The 21,671-nt window shown below is 39.0% G+C and overlaps 1 protein-coding gene across 3 annotated transcripts in view; it reads left to right on the top strand.

The window, feature by feature from the left end:
* The window catches only part of KCNIP1 (potassium voltage-gated channel interacting protein 1), a 262,914-nt gene that overhangs the window by 193,800 nt on the left and 47,443 nt on the right, over positions 1–21,671 (top strand). The window lies entirely within an intron of this gene.

Below are 21,671 nucleotides of genomic sequence, written 5' to 3'. Positions count from 1 at the left end.
CCGTAGAATAAATATAACACATTATTTTTATGGTATGGTGAACGTCCGGCGAAAAAAATGCTAAAAACCATAAACAAGAATTGATTTTTTTAACCACCACCAAGAAAGAGTTAATAAAATCTGATTATTGGCTATTGAGCCCCACCGTAAATGATGTCCCTGAAAAGTGGATTTCATCCACAAAAAAAATAATCCCCCATATGTCCAAATTACAAAAAAATAAACATTTTATAGCCTGTAAGATGTGACATTGCAGATCTGTTCTGAATGGCGCAGCTTCCCTTCTATGCCCGGCCGTGCGGCCGTACAGCAGTCACCACCACATATGGGGCATCCTTATACTCGGGAGAAATTGGGTATCAAACTTTGTGGAGTTTTTTGTCATTTAATACTTTGTGACGGTTTAATTTTTGGCCAAAATTAATATATTGTCTAAAAAAAATGACAGCTTGTAAATTAGACCTCCATTTTGTTTTAACCACTGTGAAGCATCTAAAGGGTTAACATACTTCTTAAAGTTGATTTTTTACACATTGAGGGGTGTAGTTTCTAAAATGGCGTGATACATAGGGTTTTACTGCTGTTTAGGCCTCTCAAAGTCACTTAGACCTGAGCATGTGCCTCTAAATAAGGGTTTTGGCGATTTTCATAAAAATGAGAAAAATTGCACCCAAAATTCTGAACCTCCTAACAACCTAGAAAAGAGAGAAGATGCATAAAACCCTGCGCCAATATAAAGCAGACATTCGGGAAATGTTAGTTATAAAGTTACTTGGGTGCTATGACTATCTGCCTGAAAAGCAGAAAATTTTGAACTTTGAAAATGAAAAATTTTCAGAAATTTTAGCCAAATTTCAATTTTATTCATAACTAAACACAAAAGATATCATCAAAATTTTTCTATTACTTTGAAGTACAATGTGTGACGGTAAAACAATCTCAAAATCCCCTGGATATGTTAAAGCGTCACAAAGTTATAACCACCTATAATGACACAGGGCAAATTTAAAAAATCAGGCCTGGTCCTGAAGGTCTAAAATGGCATAGACGCGAAGGGGTTAAAGATGGACCCCTCTGCCCCCTGAGACTTCTGATAAAGCTCTGTGGATGCCTAACTTTAGTCCCAGGCTGCAATGATCAGCTGTAAGGTGTCTGTAATGTAGCTTTACTGATAATCCTTGGTCCCATTACAGCAAAAACTCTAGAGAATCCAATTGTCACTGGTGCAAAAATCTTTTTTTTGTCTTGAGCTACAATTATAAAGTATACAGTTCCGACTTACATACAAATTCAACTTAAGAACAAACCTAAGTAACCTATCTTGTACATAACTGTGCGTATTCTCATCTGGGCATTAACATTTACGGTAATTTAATTCACTTTCCATATAGATACATTTCTTCAAATTGCTGTTATTTAAAAAAAAGTAGATGTAGATGTACACTCAGTGTATCCTGTCCATTTCATATGCAAACACAATTAGTTTTATTTGTGCAATCACACCGGCATTGGTGGGCGTATCCAAGGACAACTATCTTGTTTCTAAGGAACAACATGGCTACATTTATTGGAAATTATCTTCACACGGGTACATTTTTTAAATAGCATGCAATTGAAGAAAGGTAGATATATGAGGCAGATGAATTAAATGTGTGAAATTAAATTATTGTGAATGCCAAGATGGGAATACCCCTTTAAGATAATCTGAATAAATGTGCAGGGTTATAGATAAAACTCTGTTAATAATAATGCTAAACAATATTCTTACAGTATTAGTCTCATAGTTTCATACTGTATTTTGGTTTTGCATTTAAAATTTTTGTTTTCAGAAATGAATAGAGCAAATGATGATAGTAAACTTTGCAATATACTTCATAAAGCAGACGGCTACTCTTTGCAGGGCTGGAATAAGGTTGGTGAGGGCCTCTGGGTCCAAAATCTGGTGTAGGCCCCCACTTTCTGCTCACTATCTACTATTCTACCAGTAATGCATCTACATAAACCCACCTCCCCCAGTAATACATCTACATACAGCTGCTGACCCCCAGTAATACATATACATACACACACCTCCCCCAGTAATACATCTACATGCAGCTACAAACCCCCCCATTAATACATCTACATACAGCCGCCTCCCCCCAGTACTACATCTACATACAGCCGTCTCCTCCCAGTAATATATATACATACGCACACCTCCCCCAGTAATACATCTACATACAGTTGCCAACCCCCCAGTAATACATCTACATACAGCCGCCTCCCCCAGTAATACATCTACATACTGCCGTCTCCTCCCAGTAATACATATACATACGCACACCTCCCCCAGTAATACATCTACATACAGCTGCCAACCCCCCAGTAATACATCTACATACAGCCGCCTCCCCCAGTAATACATCTACATACTGCCGTCTCCACCCAGTAATACATCCACATACAGCCGCCTCCCCCAAGTAATACATCTACATACAGCCCCCTCCCGAGTAATACATGTACAAACAGCTGCTAAGCCCCCAGTAATCCATCAACAAACAGCCACCTCCCCCAGTAATACATCCACCTAGTAACATCAATCACCACCCCCCACCTACACTTAAAGTAGTCTGTTACTTTTTATTGTCTTATACTCACAAAGTTTTTAAAATGCGCATATAAAACATTTCATGAGGACGCCAATTTCTCGTGCCTGACCCTGGGTTTCACCTGAACAGCTTGTTCTGGGGACTGATCGGCATCCGTCCACATACTCAATTTATACCCCATAATATTTCAAAGTGGAAATCTTTCAATATTATATATTTTATATATATATATATAATTCTTTCCGATACTATTGTATCTGGCAAATAAAAGCAACATTTTCTAAATGTCAGTATTCATTTAAATAAAACATTTTATTTACACTTGTTAGCACTTGTGTTTATGTAAATGTGATGTAAACACAATCTTAACACAATGCTAACACATTAATGTAAAACAAAATAGCGTAAACACAGCATGTAAATGCAGCCTGAAAGTATATTCAGTCTTGAAATGATGAGGTTCATAGGTATAACAGTAATCCAAAACTGATATGTAAAGATAGGAGATGGGTAGCATTCTGATCATTGCTTGTGTATTGAGCTGATTACTACATATAAGGGATGTTGATATATACAGTTGATAGCTTTCTAAGGAGTAAAATTAGTAGATTTTAGGTATATATAGAAGTTATGACTGGTTATATACTGGGGGTAGGGGCTGGCAGGCTGTATGCCGGGGGAAGGCGCTGGCAGGTTGTATACTGTGGGCAGGGGGTGAGGGGGCAGGCTATATACTGGGAGACAGGGAGCTGGCTAGCTATATACTAGGGACATGGGCTTAGAGCTTAGTGTCATTGTGTTTTATATCCATCTCATGGATCTCATCATCTCATGTAGATAGACCCTTAAAGGGAAGCTGTCACCAGGAGACCCATTTTTAGCACCCCCCCAGTCCCCACAGAGCATAGTACATACACTGCCAAAGTGGTTTTGTATTAAAAATTGGTTTTACAGAAAAAAAGATATGTTATATTGTACCTTTCATTAGCATCTGCTGTGTGACTAGGCAGTTGCCTTTTGGGAGGAGCTGGAAAGGAGCAGTCCCCCCCCCCTTGTGCTAATGAAAGGTACAATATAACATATGTTTTTTTCTGTAAAACCTATTTTTTATGCAAAAACACTTTGGCAGTGTATGTACTATTCTCTGTGGGGACTGGGGGAGTGCTAAAAATGGGTCTCCTGGTGACAGGTTCCTTTTAACCATGATAATCTTAGCACAAAGTAAACTAAATGTGTAGTATAAGTAGATCATGTTCTTCTTATAGATTGCACTACTTGATGCAGCTGTGAAGCAGCTAAGATGCTACTGTATTGTGGCCAGCCGCATCATCTAAGGATATTTCATAACAAAATTATTATTTCGTAACAGTTTCATGTTAAAAGTACGTGAAACTGTTACTAAATAACATTTTGATTAGGAATTATGGTCACAATTACTTAATTGATAAGGCTTAGTTGATGCCATTGTTAGTGGTGTCCGTTGATACATTCCGTTATTTATAACAGCAAAAATAACATGGGCGGCAGCGCTATTTTTGTAGTTATAAATAACAGAAGTGTAAGGGTTTTTATTACTCCACAAATGGGCACCACTAGTGGTGGTGAGAACTTAGCCTAATTTGGACAGGAGGGACCACAGATGTATCATATTACATAGAAATCGGATGAAAAGGAAAATGGGAAAGACCTGGGCACAGACAGAAGCGACTAGTTAATACTTCCTTGTGGTGACATATGAATATGTAGAAATATGAGAAAATGAAGTACAAAAACAGATTGTCTTCTCCTTTTGAGGGGACATCATAAATGTTATTACCCATCACCCAGCTCTGTGACTGCTAAGAATTCAAGATAGAGCCTAAAGAGTGGAAACTGAAAAGTGAAGATAAAAGTCACATAAGGCTACAAATAATGTTATTCCTCATGTACATACAATGTACTATTGATTTAAAGGGATGCTGTCATAAAGATTTAAGCCCATAACCGCTACCAACTGGGATGGTAACCGGATAACAATGATGTCCTTTTATATCCTGGGAGATTCAGCATTGTCTAGAAAATTGACTTTGAGTGGTGTATACAAATGACCTGTCAGAGGGATAGAGAGTAGCTACATAAAAGGTAATTCTTTTTACTTTACAACCTTATTAAATAATTTTAATGAAACACTGTTGTATTCACAATGGTTACAAAACTCATTAATGATTTCTTTAAGGAATGCAGTTTTCAGAATGAAGTTACTTCTGGTGGGTTTCAGTTCTTCTGGTACCACTGGGGCCCTACACATTTAACATGGCACCTGAATAGCATTACTGTTATCTCTGCCCTTAAAGGGGTTTTCCCACAAAAAACACTTAGGTCATATATGCAGCATAGGGCCTAACTTGCTAATCGCTGGGTGTCTCAGTGATGTGGGGTCTCACGAGAATGTGGGGTCTGATGGGGTCCGAGGTACCTCCCTTGTCCCTCCCAAAGAAGAGTGGAGCAGCAAGACATTCATGTCCAGGCTTCCTCGTTCATCTTTATGGAGCTGACGGAGATCGCAGAGTGCCACGCTCGTCAATCTCTGTCAGCGTCATAGGGATGAATGAGGCATGGTTCACTGGCAGCCTGGATAAACCATGACTCTTCTCTTCAGAATTGACTCTTTGTCTACTCATTTGCTTATCAGAAATGAAGGTACAGTACAGATAATTTTAGGTGACATGGAGAGGACTTTTAACCCTTTATCAGCAGGTATTACTGGTGTGAGGGGTAAAATTCTGGTGACATGTCTTCTTTAAAATGGGGTTATTCTTCGAAGTTTTCAATGGTTTTGCTCTGGAAAGTGTCCTGGTGCCTGAAAAACATTCAAATAAAATGGTGGTGCCAAAATACATAAGGTGCTTCTTTCTATTTGAGGGCTGTGCTTGAGTAAAGTAGCTACAAACTGCAGAGTTAGGTAAATAAAACTATTGGAGTTTTTCTATTGGAGATGTGTATTTGTGTGTGAATAAACCTTGTGCAAGTTTTTATGTGTCATAGACAGTGTGGATTGACCTGTATGTATAAACATATGTAGTAAACATTAAAGGGGTTATCCGGGTGTTAAAATTTACTTAGGGCCGGGCTGGGGCGGGCTATTTAAAAATAATAAACATTATTTGATTACCTCGTCCGGCGCTGCTGATGTCCCGCGCCGTGGTCCGTCTCCTCTGTGCGCCGGTTTGATTACAAGGCGCACAGGGAGCTTCTGGTAGCTCCCATCTGACACCATCTCCCAGCTCTTACAACGCTGAGAGATAGGGACGGATGGGAGGAGCCGGCCACAACGCAGACCGGAAGTTCCCTGTGTGCAGATTCTGTGCCCCTGTAAACAAACAGGGGCCCAGATTGGATGGGCCACGGCGTGGGACAACGGCAGCGCTGGAGGAGGTAAGTAGATGTTTATTATTTTTAAATAGCTCGGCCCTAAGTAATTTTTTATAACTGGATAACCCCTTTAACTTAACCGTTCTGATGCATGGAGAGGGCTCGCGGGCCGAGCCCTCTCCGTAGCCGGTAAGTCTCTACTGCATATTGCAGCAAAGGCTTACCGGTAACACCCGCGATCGGTGCCGGCACCGATCGCGGGTGTTTTCTTGCTGATCGGCGCCGGCAAAGCGCCGCCATCTTTCCGAGGATCGCCGCTCCCCGTGACGTCATCGGGGAGCGGCGATCCATCGCCATGGTAGCTTCGGGTCTCAGGAAGACCCGAAGCTACTTCGGGTTAACGCATTCATTACAATGTGCTATGAGCACATTGTAATGTATGAGGAGTAAAATCCCCATATACTGCCATACTGTAGTATGGCAGTATATGGTAGGATCGATCAGACAACCTAGGGTTAAAGTACCCTAGGGAGTCTGAAAAATAGTAAAAATAAAAATAAAAAAAAGTTAAAAAAAAATAATTATAATAAAAAAACCTAAAAATTCAAATCACCCCCCTTTCCCTAGAACTGATATAAATATAATAAACAGTAAAAATTATAAACACATTAGGTATCGCCGCGTCCGAAAATGCCCGATCTATCAAAATATAATAACGGTTTTCACTGCGTTTAACCCCGTAACGGAAAATCGTGTCCAAAGTCAAAACTGGCACTTTTTTTTCCATTTAAAAAAAATTTTAAATTCTATAAAAAGTGATCAAAAGGTCGTACAGTCCTAAAAATAATATCATTGAAAACATCATCAAAAGCCGCAAAAGATGACACCACCCTCAACTCCATACAACGAAGTATGCAAAAGTTATAAGCACAAGAAGACGGCAAAATAAAAAAAACATTTTTGTTCATGAGGTTTTAATTTTTGTAAATGTATGAAAACATTATAAAACCTAAACAAATTTGGTATCCCTGTAATCGTACTGACCCAAAGAATAAATTAGATGCGTCATTTGTGGCGTGAAGTGAAAGCCGTAATATCCAAGCCCACAAGAATACGTCACAAATGCGTGTTTTCACCATTTTCACTGCATTTGGAATTTTTTTCCCGCTTCCCAGTACATGGCATGGAATATTCAATGCAATCACTATGAAGTGCAATTTGTTACGCAAAAAACGAGCCGTCACATAGCTTTTTATGTGTAAAAATAAAAAAGTTATAGATATTTGAAGGTGGGGAGTGAAAAATGGAAATGAAAAAACGGGAAAGGGCCCGGTCCTTAACCGTTTAATCTTTAAATCAATTAATTTACATGGTATTTAATGTTAAATGACAAGCAGGGGTGTAACTACAAGAGTAGTAGTCATAGGAGCTGCTACAGGGCCTGGAGGGACAGAGGGCCATCCAACCTGCCACACTGGAGAATGTGCACCAATACATACATATTATACTGTACATTAAACAGTGTAATATGTATATAATGGTGCAAATCTTCCACAGCACAAAGCTGAGCCTGCAGAAATGTCCGGGAAGTAAAAGCTGCTTGGCAGCACTAGAAATGTTTAATTTCTACTTCCCCCAGATGTGCATATGCTATATGTTTATATGCTATAAGTGTGCATATGTGTATATAACAGCGGGACAGAGACAGAGAACCTGAACAGGGACCGAAAAACCAGGACTGCCCTGCTGGATTTGGGACAGTTGGGAGGTATGCATGAGGTGCATATGCTGTTTTTATTTGTGTGTATGTGGTATATGGTGTTTATATGCTATTTGTGTGTATATATGCTATATGCCTTTACGTGGTACTTTATGTATGTATATATTGTATATATTCTTTGTGTATGTGTGTTTATGCTTTATGTGTGTATATGGTGTGTTTATACTGTATACATGTATACATGTTTTTTATATACAGGCAAGATAGGGTCTGTAGGTTTGTTCTTAAGTTGAATTTGTATGTAAGTCGGAATTGTATATTTTATCATTGTAACCCCAGCCAGAACTTTTTTGGTCTCTGTGACAATTGGATTTTTAAAATGTTGGGTTTTCATAAGAATCAGGATTAACACTAAAGCTTCATTACAGACACCTGTGATAACTGTTACAGCTGTTTATTGTAGCCTAGGACTAAAGTACAATAAATTACCAATATCCAGAGGTCCATTTGTAACTAGGGGTTGTATGTAAGTCGAGTGTTCTTAAGTAGGGGACCGCCTGTACTCTATAATAATACGATATGTATATACTATATGTGTTTATTTGATGTGTAATTCTGGATGTGATTATGTGTATATAAGAAGTGTACATACTGTATGTGTATATAAGATGCGTATATAATGTATGAAAAAGTGTATAAATGTATGCACATGAGTGTATAAATGTAGGTATGTGTGTAAGTGTATAAATGTGTGTGTATGAGCATAGAACTGTATGTGTGTATATAAGTATACAAATTTGTAATTGTATACACAGTGTACAAATATATATATTCTTTAAAGGGAGGGGGGATCCCATTCAGAAGTCTGCTATGGGTCTCATCCTCGTCTAGTTACGGCTCTGATGTCCAGTTAACAGCTACTACATCCGTGTACATCAGTGATATTACCACTACATAATCTTGGACCAACAAAGAATATTTAATTGATATTATACATTTTTTTCCCCAGTTTTATTCTCTAAATTTGTAGTGTGTCCAATATTCATACGCATCTTACAGAAAAAATATGGGTATTCATCGTTTAACCAAAACTTTAATGAAGATTTTGGACACATATAGGATGAACTGAACTTATTAAACATCATAAAAATAAATCTGAAATATACTGTGCTGCTTAAAAGAGACATTTTGTGCTTTCTGGAAGGAAAGATTTCACACATTTTTAACTTTTTAGAGCAAGTTAATCATTAGGGAATTTGTATCCATTAGAGCTGTAAAAACTTACATCTTACTTGGCTAAAGAATAATGTACACCCTGAAAGTTGCTATAGTTATCACATACGTCAACATCTATAAATGGCAACCTAAATTTTTAAAGCATAAAGGTAATATTAGACCATTTATATCATTTATATTTCCACAAAGGAAATGTATTTGTTAATTAGAAATGGAGAAGTAAAAAAATGGTAATATGTGCTATAACAACAACTATACACACAATAGGGTCATTTATAATCAAGTTCATTTACAATTTATTATACGTAATGTATTACAAATTTTCTTCTTTACTTGTGAAAATATCATATTAAAACACATTTTTTCCCCCCAATATTATATTAAAGGTGTTCTTCTCGCTTGAGCTCAAGCAAAAGCATTTAGGGATATGCTTGACAGAAGCCATATAACCTCAGGCAGGGGTGGGATTGAAATTTTTGATAAAAGGCTTTCTAGTTAGGGAGTGAGAAGAGAGTGTTGTTTGCCGCAAGAAAAAATTTAAACCTTCTCTAATTAACAATTCCAATATTTTAAATGCTCCTTATATGATTGCTCCTTTAAATCAACATTTTTGTATCTAAAATGATACTATATAAAGAGCCATAATCATACCATAAACACAGCCTGATAACCAAGCTCTACACATAAATATAGCACCATAACCTAGCGCAATACTTATAGTACATAAAACATGTAAACCAAGTTCGTACATATTTCCAGAGCCAAGGTAAATACATAAATACAGTAAGTAAATGTAGTGCCCAGCTAAGTACATAAAAATGAACTAAAATACTGATTATTGATACAGAATTGTGAACTCATATGTAATGCCAGCAGTTTTCTGTTAGTCTTCTTGCGCCTGTATTTAAAAAGTGTCAGAGGCACAATTGTGGTGCACGCTGCACTATACGCAACATAAAATTCTGCACTGAAATGGGCGTTCCGGTACTCAGTCAGACCCTTGCAACACATTTAACATGCAGAGTCCGACAGAAAGGTGTCACACGCCCCGTGTTAAAGGTTCACCAAAAAAGTTGGAAGATTCATGAAGAATGGGCACCACAAATCATGAATCTGTCACCGTTTTTAGTAATTAAGGGGCTATAATCTTCTTCTTCCACCTGGCCACCATTTCATCTTCTACCAGCAACGAATCCTCTCTGCAGAGTTAGCAACACAAACATTTTTGTCTCCTTTATTATTTATCATCTCCTCTATCTTTGTATCACAACCTTAAAGGAAACCTACCATTTGATTTTATGCAGTATGAAGCAAGCATACCTTGAGAATGCTGTGGCTACACTGATGCAGAAATATATCTTGTTTAATCCCTGAGCTGTAGCTCAGTGGTTTTGCTGAAAAAAAAAATTATAAAATTGAGGATAATGAGGCTCTGTCGCTCCTGTGCTAGGGCTCAGCGGTTCTCCTCTTGCACTGCTTCAGAGAATTATGTAATGTGTGTTGTGCCCGAATAATCAATCTCTGCAATCAATCAACTGCTGTGTATAAGTCATCCAACTCATGTTGATTGGTCGTGTCTGGAAAGCTCAGAAAGCTCTGTGTAATGTGTTTATGAACTGCATGCAGCATTCAACCCAACTTTTCCAAGGTCCTGAATGTTATACTTGTTTTTTTTAGCAAAACCACTCAGCTCAGGGATTAAACAAGATATGTTTCTGCATCATTGTAGCTACAAGGTATGTTTCATGAAATTAAATGATACATTTCCTTTAATAATGTTTTGTTGTTACTCTAGAGATCACTATTATTTCTCCACAGTAACCAATTTAGTAACATTCCCCTCACAGAAGCCAATTTAATCTGGTCACAGTGCCCACACACAGTAGCCAATAAACACAGTGAATACACCCAGTAGCCAATAATCCTAGTGCCTGCTCACAGTAGCCACAGTGTTTGCACTCAATAGTCAGTAGTTCCAGTGTTTTCACCCAGTAGTTATAGCACCTGCCCCCTGTACTCATAGTGCCTGCCTTCAGTAGTCACAGCGCCTGCTCCAATAGCAAGTAGTCACAATGATGCCCCTTTCAGCCAGTAAACACAGAGCCTGCCCCCAGTAGTCACAATACACAGAGCCTGCCTTTAGAAGTCACTGGGATGCCCCAGTAGTCACAGTGTTGCCACTAGTAGCTTCAGCTTCAACTGGGTAAGATGAGTTGGGGGCAAATCAGTCAGATACCACCTCTGACTACAGGCAATTTTCTCATTGAGGTCGACAGAGCACTTCCTAGGCAGATTGGAAGAGTTTATAGGCTGTGACATTACCTATTGTCAATAGTGGAAGCAATAGTGGGAAATAACATTCCTCCAAAACCGTCTCTGTCCATCTGCAGTCTGCATCTTTGACAAGATACACAGAAAATAAGAACCGTACTGCTCTTTACTGATGATCAGCAAAAATTCTGAAACAAATCTATGCTCAAATAAGTTTCTTTTACATAGCTGATTTTTCCTAGTCATGTGTTAAGGACTGTTTGGTGTATCAAAACTAGACCATGTGGTGGACATATTCACCTTGAATAACTTTGGGATGGGATGACTCTATTGTTCTGGGGATGGAGGGATCCTGTCTTCAAGCTATTGTTTAGCAGCCTCCGCACAGTCCATGAGTCATGGTTGTAAGAAACAATCCTACAAAGCATGGGTCTCAGAGATGAAACCCACCTGCTATAGCTGGGATAAAGACTGTCACTTGATAGTGGGAGGTACAATACCCTGCAATACAAAGTATCAAAAAATGAATGGTAACAATATAAATACAGCTTATTTTACAAAAAAACAAGCATCTACATGAGTCAGTGTTGCTTAACCCCGCCCCTCTCATTAGGAATACACAGCGCACGTCGCCGTATTCCGGAGAAAGATAGGACATGTCGGCTGCATGTTGGCTTGTTTTCTAGCTAACAAATTGTACTTCCTAGTGATGGTATTTTCTATTCCATGCCATGTACTGGAAAGCTGTAAAATAATTTGTTCAATTGCAATCAAATTGTAGAAAAAATCAATTTGCCCCATTTTTTGGTGAACACAGTTTTTACAGCTTTAACTTTGTGCTCCAAATGATACATCTAATGTATTATTTGGTATGAGCACAGGGTTACCAAATGTATATTTATTTTATTATGTTTTAACAGATTTATTTAAACCTTTTGTACAAAAATGTTGTCTTCTTTTTGCCCTTTTCTGACGGCAATAACATTTTCATACTTGAGTGTATGAAGCTCTGTATGATGTAATTTTTTTGCAGGAAGACTGATTTATTATGATTTATTATTGGTACCTGGGGGCTGTGCAGGTGAAAAAGTGGTGTTTTAACAGGGTCTAGGGCCGGGAATAAAAAAGTATATATTCAGAAATGTCAGGACTTTTGGCAGACAATACCTAACATGTTTTTAAATTTTGTTTATTTTTGTAAAAAAATTATAAAAAATGTTTAAACTATTTTTTAGGCCCTCAAGGTAGTTTAAACCTAGAGGATCTTATCGCTCCTATCACATACTGCAATACTACTGTATTGCAGTTTATGGAGAAGATGTGCACACTACCGAATGACAGGTCCTAGAGTCTTATAAAGATTCCAGATTGTCATGGGAAAGAATATCCCAGTGAGTAAAGATCATTTAAGTTGGTTGTGTTTGAAATAGTCATCTGACAATTGTATAATATTTTATTGTTATACAATAACAATGGGGGTCATTTACTAAGGGCCCGATTCGCGTTTTCCCGACGTGTTACCCGAATATTTCCGATTTGCGCCGATTTCCCCTGAATTGCCCCAGGATTCAGGATTTTGGCGCACGTGATCGGATTGTGGCGCATCGGTGCTGGCATGCACACGTCAGAAATAGGGGGGCGTGGCCAAACAAAAACCCGACGGATTCGGAAAAACCGCCGCATTTAAAAAAAGAATAGTGTCGCGGAGCTTGCACTTACCTTCACTAGGAATAGGCCAGTGAACTTGAGTGCGTTCCGATGCTCTTCAGCGCAGCAGCGCCACCTGCTGGACGTCGGAGGAACTGCCACAATGAATCCCAGCCGGCCCCGAATCCACCTCAGAGAACGCGCCGCTGGATCGCGAATGGACCGGGTAAGTAAATCTGCCCCAATGTGTTTGACCACAGGGAGGCTTGGGCTGCGTCCACAATATAGATTCCATACTGCTGTGCTTTGTTCAGGCAAAGTGCTTAACCCAATGATGGATACTTGACAGAACCAATCATAGTCAATAAGTCAATATTCAATAATAGTCATAGGCAATTAGGTCCAGGAGTCATTGCCATTGTGTCTCTTCTTAAAGGTAAGTAAATAACTTAGATGTGAAGAATGACGTGGGTACGGTGTTTGGACAGAATAACACTAACCTGTGTGTACAGCGTAAAAGAAAAGGTTTATTTTATTACTTTATGCTTCTTGAGTATTGTGCTGATGTCTTTCTTTTTAAGGCTGAGTGGGAATAAAATCAGTGAACCATTGCCATTAACTATATTTTAGGCTGACATAAGGGATTTAAAACCAAAAGTTCAGTTACAGTGTTACTTGTTGTTGAAAATCTTAATGGATTAAGAAGTATTTCAATTCACACCTGAATAAATTATTTGATGATGAATACAGAGGAAATCTGCGATGATGCTATTCATACAAACAGGGTATGTTGGTTTGACATGTGTTGGACACAAACTCAGTGGGGCACTTTTACTTAACTGTCCACGTTGTGATCTCTGATCCGAAGTTTCTTACGATCATGGATTGTGCCGCGATTCACTATGAGCAAGCGCCCAATATCCTGCATGTGTCGCCGGAGTTCTCCTTCTTCTTCTCGGTGCATGTAAATGCTTGGCTTGCAACACAATTTAAACGCTTAGTCTGAATCAGTCGGATCGTCTGATGACCCTAAACCCCCTACCCACCAAACAACCCCCCCCCCCCCGATTTGTGCTGCATGAAAGCCGGCACAAATGCGCCAAAATCCGATTGTGTGTGCCGAAAACCCCATTTGCGGCTAAAAACCCCTTCGCCCATAGGAGAAGACCAGGGATGGCGCTAGCCTGAGCATACCTGGGCAAGTGCCGGGGCCCAGAGCTGCTGGGGGGCCCACATAAGGCTGTACACAAGGAATCGATGGGGGCAAAGGGAGGGAGGCTGTATCTAATGAATCCATATGGTGAGATGGGGGGTTTATATAAATTAACCATGAGGGAGCTGTTTGGGATGGTAAACTAGGGAATATTTTAGGGAACAGGAGACTATTTTAGTTTCTGAATTTTGAATGCTGCCACGTGAGTTCACTGCAAAGAGGCCCATTGAGGCTTTGTTGTCCAGGGGCCTACTGAAACCTAGAGCCGACAATGGAGAAGACTCAGGAGTGGTAAGTACTTGTTATTTGTACTGTACTGCTCCTTGGTCCTCTCCTGCTCCTTGTCACAGTTCTGCTCTTAGTCCTGATGCTGCTGCATACAACCAGCATTGGACAGTAACGAAGCACATGGAGGAGAGAAGAAACTACATATATTAAGGCTTAACATATGCATATTCTGCATCAGAAAACTGTTACCTATTACTGTATGAGCATTACACAATTAAAGTAGCTTAAACATGTTATTTACAGATGTGTACCTTAGCTCTAACATGGCTGAGGACTCCCAAATTCTGATGTGATATCACTTTGTTTTGGGAAGCTGGTGACATTTACGAACAGTATTTGGTAATGTCCAGCCAGAAGGAAGGGTCATAAAAGATATTTCTATTTCTGGTATTTTCCCCATGTGTTACTTGTGCAGTGCAGAACTTCATACCACGGACAAATAATCATGCAGCTTGGTCACCCAATTGCTTTGGGAAAGTAGTTAAATACTGTGCGCAAAACATGAAGTTCTGCTGCAAGACAACAGTGCTATCCACTGAGTCACCCTGCTGCATAAATATGTGGGAGCAGAAACTGGCCCACCTGATCTAATCCTACGGAATAGCACAGCAGATGACTAAATGGTTAAATCTGCTAGAAAGATGTTATAACGCACAATGCACCTTTCTTTAACAATATTTAGAGAGGGCACCAGCAGGGATGTAACTAGGAGAGGAATAGCAGACTTCTGAATGGGGCCCCCTTCCCACTTAAAAATATACATATTACATTCATATATACACACACGTTTATATATATATGTATATATATATATATATATATATATATATACAGTTCTTCACTTATGCACACATTTATACACTCTTACACACACACACACACATATACAGCATATATACATAACATATAATACATATATGTGTATTATGCTGTACAATGTGCAGCACAATATGTTTATAATGGGGCACATCATCCATTCTTTAGTGTCAGATCAGTTGGTGGGGCCCCCTGACACTGGCTGCCATGGCTGCTACCACTGTAGTTACGTCCCTGGGCACCGGGATTAAATATGGAAAGTAGGGAAGTATGTAGAGGCAGCACCAAATATTTGATTTCACTTTACATTGGTTTGAAGCCCAGGCAGTAGAGAGCCAAAAGTAAAAAGGACCCCAGGTACAGTAATTTGCAGTGACAATAAGTTAGAAATAAGGTAGAACTGAGATAAAAGGTCTGGCACTCAGGCTGCTGTGACTCCAGTGATCTGCTGAACAAGCCCACTGACTACCCCATTAATAAAGTAGAGAAGTTGCTGATGAGCTTTGGTACATGACAGCAAACATTAATAAAGTATTGGTTTTAACATGTGAAAAAAAGAGAAATTAATCCAGCTGATGTATTAAGATGATAAGACTGTTGTGTAAGGAGACTGGGAGGGACAGAATTGTGATGACCCACATCTTTTCACTGCTAGTCTTGCCATAAGCTGCTTATAAAGTACACACAGCCATCAGACACTTATGCAAAGTACACTGGAGATGACACAATGACTGGAGCACAGAGAAAGATTATAATTACATTTTCTGTAGTAAGTGTACAGGCATTTGCTTTGAATGACTTCAGCACATCTGCGGCCACAGGACATCACTAGTCTCTCGCACTTTTCTGGTGTGATTTTAGTCCACTCTTTTTAGAGCCTCTTCCACATTTCTGTGACTGTTGTGGGTTTCTTGGCCATAACATTGTCACCAAAAATGATTTCTGTTTCAAGGAACTGCTTCGCCCATTTTGCTGTGTGACAGAGGGCATTGACCTGCATAAAAAATATTTGCTGTTTGAGTGAAGAACCCAAGGAAGGAACCATGATTTGTTGAAGAAGGTTCTGATGCACAGTTCAACTGCTGCTGCAGAAAACATTCCCTAAAACATGACACTTCATCCATCACCTTGCACTGACTTCTTTACACACTTTGGGTTCAGTCTTTTCCCAGTTAGTGGGGAAACATGATGTTTCTTATCAGATCCAAACTTGTTTTCATCACTGTGTGGACCACTTCTCTTCTGTCCACACAACATGCCCATCAAAGATGAGTCTCACATTATGATTATTTCTGCTAATGAGAGATTTGGTCACTGCAGAGTGGGATCTAAGTCCCAATCCTCTTAAATATTGAGACACGGTATGATGAGACAGATCTTTACCATGTTCAATGCTCAACCAGCGAGCAAATCCAACTGTAGTGTTGAAACAATAACCCATTGAGAATTTTGCTTTATCCTGTCCTCTCCTTCATTTGCCTTTTGAGGCTTTCCACTCTTCTTGGGGGACTCAAATGAGTTTGTAATGTAAAGATGCAATATTCTAGAAATCACAGACTACAAACGATCAACTTACTTTTCTTGCTCTTGGGGTAAACCCTTTGCCTTCATCTGGATAACCTGCTACTGGAGGGTTTCAGGGTTTCACACCATTTGTTGGAGAAAACGTATTATTATATATTAGCACCATTTGCCAGATTGACACCAATAACTTGCAGGTATCTAAAAGTTTTCTCTAACTTTGATCATTGTTCTTTTACAATATTCTAATTTACATTTTTATTCTGTGCTTTAGAATATATAAAAGAAGCGTACAATACTGCTATTTCACTTATGTTAGAATATATTCATGCAGTTCTACACAATGACCTTGACATTTAGAAAATTGTGTGTTCTCTCATTTTAATCTCAGTGTACATTACAATTCTATAAAAAAGTTTATTCTTTGGTAAACTTATATAATTTTATATCATGAAATTAATAAAATAGTGTCTAGGTACAATGTTACAAAATCCTACTCAACAGCATACTATAGGACTAGACATACCTAGACACAGGTGCATAGGGTCCTTAAACAATTTGCTGTTATATTGGGACATTGTCCATGACCCAAAAAAATGTTACACTATGGGGCACATTTACTCACCCGGTTCGCGGAGTTCACAGAAAGTGCATTATGTTATGGCACAATTTGGAAGTTAAATCCGACGCCCAGTCCAAATCAGTCGGATCGGCCAATTTCTGTCGCATGAAAGCCAGTGCAGCTGCGCCAAAATCTGATCATGTGCAACACAATCCCAGCACAGACACTTGTTAAATGCCTGTCAAAGCCGTGCAAATTCTGAAAGTGGTGCAAAGTCCAACAAAAGTGTGATCCGCAACGCTTAGTAAATAAGCCCCAATGTGTCTTACAAGTATTTTACCACTGTTTTCCCATAGCATCCCTTAAATCACTTCCTCATCCGATCCCTTCCTCCTTTTTTCAACCGTATAAACTATGTAAATGTCAGTATCTTGATTTGTTGTAGTTAATAGTCAAATACATTTTCCCATGTTGCCAAAACTGAGTGACCCCAGAGCGAAGTCAATAGACACCGGATGTATTGGAGCTGCAGTCTGGCTGTATGAATCCTCTCATGGAGTAATGTTATTACACCCTCAAAATCACATTGCTCACGTAATATGTCTGGCACACAGCTTTAGACGCTTATCCAGGACAGTCTTAGTAACACAATGCTTTCATTTTCAGGGAGATTAAGCTTTAAGCAGAAATTGATCTGTGAACAAATGACCAGTAAGTCACAGAGGTGAAGAAGAGGCATGGTTCAATTGATGCCCCATAGTCCAGGTACATCATCATAAGTCTTATGATGGCAGCTGCTGAAGGTAGCTTATGAAGGCGTCACTCTAGCATTGTTTCTCTTTGCCTCATGACTACTATGGTCATTTGTAAAGTGTTAAATGTTCTCCTGTCATGTTGATCCTGTCATTGTCCTGGATAAAAGTTTGGTGAGAACTTGTGGGCTTAAATCTTCATATCAGGTTCCCTTTATCCATTGGGTATATGGACACAGCTGTAGAGAGTTCATACACAGTCCGCCGTTGTATTAGGACATTGTGGAATAGTCATTTTGGGCTGTGTGTAAAGGAAGCTTTACACTATTATAATCAAGAAATAGTACAGATGCTGCAGTCACCGGGAAAAGATTCTTTATTATATGATGCAGTACATGGAAAGATGCAGAATGTGGCAACGGCGCCTTTTCAAGACATTGATGTCACCCGTCTGCGACTGTTCTTCTTCTTGATTATCTTGCATTGCCTGCTTATGCTGTGCACCACCAAAGTGTGCTTCTGGATTGACTCTGCCCCTTCACATCTGCCATCACAACCTTTGCTCTATTCCAGCACACAGATAGTGACAATGTATACTTCTGGTTGCTATATTGAAGCTTGCCACTATGGTTACCTGCACATTAACATGTCAAATCTCAATTGCGGTTTTACCAAGTCAATTTTCATCAGTCTATCTATATTTTATGAGGTAGCCGTGAAAAACTGTTTAAAATAGGACATGCTCTACTTTTTACTTGTCACATGGTTAAAATACATTCTGTGATGACCGATCCATTAAAAAGCATTACATTTAGTGCATCTGCATAACGACCATTCAAAAGGTCCTTCAACAGTCTGGGAGATTACGTTTTAGGCTGGTGGAGAAGAGCTCCACACACCTGCTGAAGTAGATTATGATGCCTTTTTTCCCTACAGTCAGATACTATTCAAGCCAGGAGGGGTCAGACAAGTTTTACTCTTCCTCATCCCCATTGCTCCATACAGATTTTTCTATACAGCAAGTAAAGTTCTTAATTATAAACTATTTTGAGTCTTCCAGAGTGTAAAATGACATCTGCAATATCCCTGTAGTGAATTAGAAGTTCTCAGGATGACAGGAACCAGCATTTAGGAAATCAGTCTGGACTAGTGGTCAGGCTTGAGTATTGTCCAGGGAGCCAGTTTGGTTCTGCTGCAACAGCAGCACAAAATCAGCAGTGGGTTTAGCAGAAGTCTCAAAACAGAGACAAATGATGATTATTTAGGAGAGCTTCTGCGCCACGCCAGTGAAATAATCGTAAATGCTTGACTATTACTAGCACTTGCGATTATTTTCCCCTTTCTGCCACCCCCATGCCAGGAGGCAGGCCACCGCCGGATACATCAAGAATCACACACATACAGAACCCCAGAGTCAAGACTATATTTATAGGTTATTTAACTCAGATCTGGTGTCAGGGTGCAAGCCACTCATAGTCTGCATTATGTTAGAAAATATACATTTAACATAAATAAAAGCAATAACTCTTGGTTTTAAACACATACATTCATGAGAAATAATGTATACTATAAATATCTATCTCTGTCACTCGGCGGTACTGTAAGTACTACACTGTTTACACTGTATCTGTACCTGAGAACGATGAGTCACAGAGCCCAGTAGGGTGATCAAACCTACTGGGTCCATTAAGAGCCAACTCTGGGACATTACAGATCATTGTGATCCTGTCACTGTCCTTTATAACATATCAGGGTTATTTGTGGGCCTAAATCCTTATGACAGGTTTTCTTTAACCTTATTCTTATTATTCTATTCCACTTCGACATGGGTGTTTGACACGGGGCCTGTGTTTCACATTCTGCTACATTATTGTTTCCAGGTCTAGTACAGCATAATTATAGAACATTTTCTTCATTATGATGTTTACAACATACAATCTTCAGTATGGAATATTTCTGCTTCTTCATGCTGTGAAAATGCAATGCTGTACATGTTCAGCGTGAGTTCCTGTGAGGATAATGGTTTGGCATATTAAAAAAAAACAAACTTGGACGATTACTTGGAAAAATACTTGCATTTTCCCAAAAGACTGGAAAATAAAACTAGTCCAGACATGAACGCTCTTTGTCCTGCACTCAAGAAAATATATGTAAAAGAGTAAATATATGAAAGCAGTAGCAACTTGTAATAAAACAATGATGATAATGTATTAGCTGGTCTGCCTTTGGTAATTCTGAAATCCATCCTGCATATAAATGTACTATAGATATTAGATTTACTACACACAGAATGACTGTGCTTATGAAACTGTAGCATTTACATTTCATTATTATTCCCTTTTTATTGCCTCTGGACAAGTGTTCCTAGTGAGTAGTACATCTTTCATCCTACCTTTACATATTGCTTTGCAAACTGTTTTCAAGACACATTTTTTATGATTGCATATGTCGCCACAAGTAAGCTGGTAACAAAATATGTCTTTGAACAGGAAGTGTTAAATTGTTTCAGATAGGAAACCTACACAAAATAAATGTCTGTTCACGTGGGCAGGATTCGATGACGGATTCAATGGCAAAATCCTCATTCGCCAAGCTAATTTTCCACCTCCACCCGTGTTCTGAAACAGGCTTTCAGTTACGAGTGGAGCTGGTGTTCGTGTTCGGGGTTCAGCCAGAGGACCCAGACATCTTGCCGGATTGGTGGTCAATCATAGCCATGGTTTAGTTACTTGGGACATTTCCGGACTGGCTGTTTGCCCGCCAATCCAGCAATAACACCAAACCTATTCCAAACCTGAGCACAAACATTGGGATCTCTAGTTATGACCTATTCCTGACTGCATAATGACTTTGAACGTCAGACGATGCAGGGCCTGAGTCTGCAGCGATGTCTTTTGGAATCGCTGCAATTTCTTCTGCTCGGATTGCAAGGGCAGTTCTGGGACGAAGATAGCTTTCTCCTTTCTTTACTACATAGCGCTGAAGAAGCATCATGTAGTGAATAGAGTCAACAGCCCCCTGTGACTGGGGCTCTTATAGAAGAAAAATCTGTAAAAATGTACCGCTGGGTTATTTTCTGACCTCATAGTAGACATATAAAAACACATACACTGTGTATTTAGAGAAAGAAGGAGATATATCATCATAGTTTGCAATAAACTACTGTTTGAATAACTCAAAAACATTGCTATAGGTGCCCCCAACAAATATTTGTGCCATAGAAAATTAATTATGTTCATTTTGAGTAAATTTGAGTTGATTTCGTTTTCTTCTACTCTTTGACTCCCCCAAAAAACTGAAAAAAGGCCTTTAAAATGTGTTAATTATTAACTAGCCCTATGTGCCACAAAAAAAGGTAGTGCACAAAAATAATGTTATGGCACTTTAACCGATACTACCACAAATCTGCTAAAAATGCTCGGACCACACCTTTCTCATCATTGAGCGGCTAAAGCATAGGATGGGATCTGTTTGTTTGTCGCCATGTATTTTTTTAACCGATGTTAGAAAAATAGTATTTTAGCTTGGAAATTTTATTAAAAAATGTTTATATAAAATGATTGTACCTGGTGAATACATTCCCATCTGTCTTTTCAATATATAATTACTTGATGCCAATTTAGGCAATTTTCTGTTGAAATATCTTAGATGCTGCAGACATTGTGCAGAAAATGTGTGGTTTTTCTACATCAATGGTTAGCAA

The sequence above is a fragment of the Engystomops pustulosus genome, chromosome 4 (genome assembly GCF_040894005.1).
Source record: "Engystomops pustulosus chromosome 4, aEngPut4.maternal, whole genome shotgun sequence".
Lineage (NCBI taxonomy): Eukaryota > Metazoa > Chordata > Amphibia > Anura > Leptodactylidae > Engystomops > Engystomops pustulosus.
This window is presented reverse-complemented; position numbering and strand designations above follow the sequence as displayed.